A 6173-nucleotide genomic window follows, 5' to 3' on the forward strand; every position below is an offset into this window, starting at 1 on the left:
TTGGACAGAGAAATTTTCTCAGTGTTTGTTTATTAAGCCAGTATAAAATCACTTTTTTGAACCAAAGCTTTACTAAAAAATCATCCTGATTCTTCTAGGAATTGCTAGGTTTAAAGTTGTAGCTGGACTTTCTCACTTTGTATTTCTGATTTTGAGATAAATTTGGTTTTGTCCTCTTTGGTATTTTGAGAGAATAAGAGATGTAAAAAATCAAGCTTTGCCTTAGCATAGTTTTATCTAATGCATTATATCATACTTACTGCATTTATTGTGGATTAGATGTTGGCAGTGAATAGTTGTCTTTTAGGGAAATACTTTCTTTCTCCGATTTTAAAAATAGTACCATTTGAATTTCCTGTGTGTTGTAATAGTTCCCAGAAGGGAGACTGTTTGCTTCTTTTAGCTTTTCTTTCAGTGAGAAAGATAAGCTTTTAAACATCACAGACTTAAAAAGGGTGCTTACTACTTAAGCTTTACTACTAAAATATAGGAAGAATATAATTTTTAGCTAAAGGAATTTAATTTGGATGTATAAAATTTGTAAAGGTATGTTAACGCATACTGTGTATTTTCTAACAGGCTAGTGGGAAAATGTCTCTTACATTTGTGTTTGGTTCTTAAAGCTAAATGTGTTTCCAAGCTAAATGATTGCTAGGATTATTTTAAGTAGTATCTAGCTGTTGAACTGGAACTAAGATTTGTCATAGTAGGTTTCGCTAGCAATATTCCTTGTATGTGATTATTTAACAATAACAGGTGCTTGTTAGTGAAGGCACCTGACAGGGAGGTAGGAAACAGCACAGCCTTTCCAATAGATGATTGACTTCCACTTAAAATATTTTCCACGGAAGAGTAAGGCTAAGTTTTACCCTAGTGCATAAACGTAGAAATCCTTTCTGCAAGTAATCCAGAGAGACTAGTATCAGTAACATCGGATTCTTCTGTCTCTCAGGAACATGCATTGCCTTGGGATAAGCAGCCTGGTCTTGCCAGTGGACGCACAGAAAGAGTATAGCTCCAGAAATGGCGTCTACACATTGAGTAAGGGACACCAAAGTGCATCCCACAGCTGTAGGTCCCTAGTCCTCAGCACTTAGGGAACGGGGGTATGCGGTGTTTTCCCTCTGGCCTGGTGAGTGAGAGTGGGCACCTTTTTTTAATTATTAATTTCATAGAGTGATGGTTGCACAATGAAAAATACTAATTTTGTAGGAGGAGGTGGCGGGTGTAGCTTCTTTCTCTCACAGCTCAAGAACTGTTGAGAAGAAGGCTGCAGCCAGAAATCCAGAGTACTTACTCAAAGCTGGAGGAAATGAAGTAAGACCCAAACTTTGAGGCAGGCCTGACTTGCATATCCAGTTTGAAAGGAAGAAAAGGCCATTTTTAGGCCAACTGCTCTTGAGAGAGAAAGAAAGGGAGTAAAATTTGCAAACTTCTAGTGAGTCTGCACTGATTAAGAAGCGATGACCCCTGAGGAACAATGGGAGGAAAGCAGCAAAGAATGAGCCATCTGAACTGCAGTCCTATAGGTGCTGAAGCGAATCCATGCAGTGTTGCCAGGCTGGTGGTCTCCCATTTTCTTGTGTCAAGATCTGCATACTGTAACTTTGGAGCTCTGTGCTGGAGCTGTTAGTCTAACATGTTGGCATATATTTTTAATCAGCTATTAACTGAATTACACTAAAGTGCATCACATATGTATGAACAAGAAGCAATTATATTTGCTCCAGAAGCTGCAGGACTGGATCAGTGCCAAGAGATGGGACTTGGTTGCTCTGGTACCGTATTTTCTACTTCTGGGAAAGCAAGCAGGTGCTTTCATGTAATAGCGTAATCTGTGCTGTAACAGTGCTAGCTCCCAGATATTTCTGAACAGCAAGAGGGAGCACATGTATGCCTTAAAGGCAGCTGATTATTTGGTTTTTATTATCCTCCACATAGTAACGATTTCATTTTGAAGAAGTTATGGAACAAAAAAATGCTAAAAGGTTTATACTCTTACATTTCAATTTAGATAGTATTTTTGAACCTTACAATAACAATGTTCTGTCTCCACTTTGGATTATATTTTGAGGTGAGCGCAAGATGGGAGGAGGAGCACAGTACCTCAACTGATGTGAGAGCTTTCTAGACATTTAGTTTCCCCTTTTTCCCTTACCCAACCTGAAAGAAAAGTCATGCTTTGTTTGAAATAACCATAATATGTAATTCTATTTAGCAGAAACAATGGAAACTGAAACATTCTTTGACAGAGAAAGGAAGGCTTTGGTGACATTAGGGGTACAAATTTGAAGTGAGGATACTGAATTATAAACAGCTCTTTTTCTGAAAAAGTACTTGGGGAATATGGTACACAAGGTGTTTCAGTTTAGCTAATTTTTGAAGCTTGAATTACACAAGGAATTGTGAGGTCAAGGATGAATTTGGTGTGAGGAACGAGGAGTATGGGGGGGGAAAAGCATCTGTAGTATAATTTAGTGATTATAGTGAAGCTAAGCACTGTTTTAAAGATGGTTTTGTCTTTGCAGATGCAAGAACATTTCAGCTGAAGCAAACCCTGAACTTGAGTTCATATTACCTGTCTGCATGCCAGCCGATTTTCTAATGACAATGATTCTGTGCTTACAGGGCATATTCAGCCAACTCTTAAAACTTAGTGGTCATTAGAAGTCATCAAACCCAGGGAAAAAAATATACTTCATATTCTTAGCTCTCCTATCCTTTTGAAACAACTTCTTCTGGAGACTAAATTAAACCAATTTGCACTTTCCTCCTCCATCTCCTTATTCTGAGATCACTGGCAATGTGCAAGTATCAGCCTACACTTACAGTGGATGCTTCAATAAACCAAAAAATCAGCTTCACATTGCTGGACACCCCCTGTGGACTTAGATGCCAGGATAAAGAAAATTAACAACTAGGTTTGTTATGTATTCACAAAATATTACAGAATCCTGGCACGTTTAGGTTCTTTTTCAACTAGATGTATAAAGAAAAAGTAGTTGTCCACAAATATAAGGCTAGAGACAAGGCGGTCAAAGAGATTTGATACAGTTCCAGGGGATAGTCTGAGGAGTGGGGAACGGTTCAGTTCTCATCAGTTTGGATTCTAGGACCAGCTTCTATCTATCTGAACACTTGAGTTATTGCTGTTCAGGAACTGATCCTGCGAGCTGGCACAATTTGGAAAGTCAATACGCCCATCTTGCCCATTTCTCTGTTAGGTCAGGTATGGTGGTTGTGGAATTCCAGTTCTAAATGAGCTAAACGTTTATATTCATCCACTTAGATGTTTGTTCACCTACACGATACACCCAGACTTGGAGATACTATGTAAATATCATTTCTATGTGCCATGCCTGTTTTCTGCTTTTGCTGGAGTATGCTTGGGTCATTACCCTTTTTTTTAGATAAGCAATGTAAAGGTGTACAGAACATCTGCTGTCAGCTGAAATATGTTCTTCTGAGCTGCAAGCAACTTGTGAGCAAAACCTCAGCTTTGATTAAATGATTACAGCTACCTGAGGTTTGCATGCTACGCTTGTTTTATCTTCCTCTGTGAAAACTGATGACACACTGAAGGCTAAAGGAGTAACATTAAAAGTTTCACCAAGAAGCCAGTTATTTTGGAGAAGTGGGGAACTGCTAAGTCAGAGGAAAAAACAAACTGGGGAGGAAGAGGCATTAAGCAAGCTGTAGTGTCCGAAGAGAGGGAAAAGGTGTTGTTTTGCACAGATCTGGTGCTGTAGCAAATACTTCAGAGAGATTCTGATAGTCAAAGCTGGGGCAGAGTGGTATGGGCAGAGAGCTAAAGCAAGTGGCAAAGTTGCTGGTTAGGCAGATCTGATTTTGTCTAGCATTTTTTAACTATCTCACTGGAATGTGGTGATGGTGGTTGTCAAACTTTGTAAGAGGAAGAGCGAGGAATAATGGTAAGGAAGACAGTTCAGGTTTTGCCACATTTGGCTTAAGTTCTAAGGAGATAGCAGGACACAGTTGGAATTTGTGAAGCAAACATCAGATGTGGCCAAATGTGAGTGAGGATAGAGTCAAGAAATGGAAGAGAGCAAGAGAAGGGCTGGTTTGGAGGGGGGGAAGACAGGGCAAGAATAAGGACTGAGAAATCACCTGCACAAAATGGACTGGTAATAGAAGAGCTGGGAGAGGGTTGGAGGTAGGTCTATAACAGAGACTTCAGCCACTGTCTGTTATGAACTGATGTTTGATGTTAAACGTGTGGAACAGAGCCTGCGGACACACCAGGAACGGAGGTAACAAAGAGGACTTAGCACGCTGGAGGAAGTCAGTGGGGAGGGAGGTAGTGGATGGAGGAAACTGAAGCCGACTGCAAACATACTTTCAGTGTATGGGAACTGGTGCAATGACACAGGAGAGGCCAGCCCTGCTGCACCAGCCCCCCTACTCTAGAAGACAGGGACCAAGGGTAGGAGACAAGCAGGCAGACTTACAGATGTGAATGGACAGAAATAGAAAATAAACTTGAACAGTGACAGTATCACTGTAGTCTTGCCAAAAAAAGGCAGTGGCTTCCCCAGCTGATGTAGGAAAGAGGGGAGACATCAGCTGAAACTAGTGTGAGCTAAACTGAAAATTACCATGTTGTTCCTGCAGGGATACAGCACCCATCCTCTACTTTAGTGGTGCATGAAGTAATTCAATCTGCTTTAAACTATATTCAGCTAAGCTGCTGAATGCAAGACTGTATTTTAAAAGCGTTGCTAATAAAAACTGTATTTAGTTTATGTACTGCGTGCATCTCCTTCCTCTGAGCAGTGTGAACAAAGATAATACAAGCTATAAAAAAAGCAATCCCAACAAACCCTCAAACAAACTCTGTTACTCAAAAATGCAAGAGACAAGATCTGAACAAATTTCTGCTTAGGTGCATTTTTAGGAGAAAAGCATCATGTGAAAAAGGTGGGTATGCTTGCAGATTGTGGTTTGAGGCAAATGAGAGAAACCTTAGATGTCATGTCTGAGTTACTAAACTTTTTTTAACCTTCTAAAGAAAACCGACACCACACAAGTTCTTACAGAAAACTGGTGAACTGAATGTTGAAACCACAGGGCACAAGCCCCACAGAATGAAAATGGAGCACTGACAGCAGAATGCAAAGTTAATTGCCCTTGCTTGTGCTCACAGCTTTTGCTTTACCTATAGAACTGTCCCTCTCAACCCCATGAATTTTCCCACTTTTACCCTTCTGATTCTCTTCCCCCATCCTGCTTGGGGGAGGAGGGAAGCAAGTGAGCAGCTGCATGGGGCTTAGCTGCCTACTGGGGTTAGCCCACAACAGTATGTTTTACAAAATGAAGGAAACATCACGTTAAGTTAATGTAATAGTTCCAGGGGTAAGGCAAATAGTGATGTAATTGGATGTTTAGGCTCCCAAGACTTGGATCATGTAATCATGTCCTTTATCATTGACATCAGAAACTTCAGTAACAGAAGGCCCAAACCAGTAAATCATGGCAAAATTATGCTAAAATGGACTGAAAGCTTCAGTATTATGACTAGGATGTTAGATGAATTTGGAATTACAATTCAAGCTACGGGTAAGGAGTACATGTTTAGATGTCTTAAGCTTCTTTTTTAATGCAAGCACAACTTCACGTTGAAATAACAAGAGCTCAGGTTCACTAATCTACAGGCTTCTCATCAACCAGACAACAGATGCAACTGAATTAGAAACCAAACTATCACCTAGAAGGCACCCTCAAGTTGGACCCAAAACAGGAATATACACTAGATGTATCTTTAGCCAAGCACTGATCCTAACTTCCCCCCCCCCCCCCCCCCGCCCCTCGGCACTACTGTGGAAATCCCCACAACACTCTCCCCTCTCAAGAGCACACAGCTGCCTGCGAAAGACTGCAAAGAAATCTGAGGATGATGTTGGAAGTGTTGAGACAGAGAAGACCTATCAAACAAGATCTAAAAGAAATCTCCAAGTGTTTGTCTGTGGGTGAGTCCATCAGTCCTAGAACAATAACTAACTAAAAACAGTATGAAAGCTGCAAAATTCAACTGTCTGGTGGACAGGATTTGAAGAGCCCCGAGTCATATAATGTGAACAGAAGAGTGGTCTCAGACATGCCACCAGGGTTGCCTGAACGCTAGCAGACTGCACTCTGAGCAGCAAAGGACTTAG

Source organism: Leptosomus discolor, chromosome 5 (assembly GCF_034619465.1).
Source record: "Leptosomus discolor isolate bLepDis1 chromosome 5, bLepDis1.hap2, whole genome shotgun sequence".
NCBI classification, from domain to species: domain Eukaryota; kingdom Metazoa; phylum Chordata; class Aves; order Leptosomiformes; family Leptosomidae; genus Leptosomus; species Leptosomus discolor.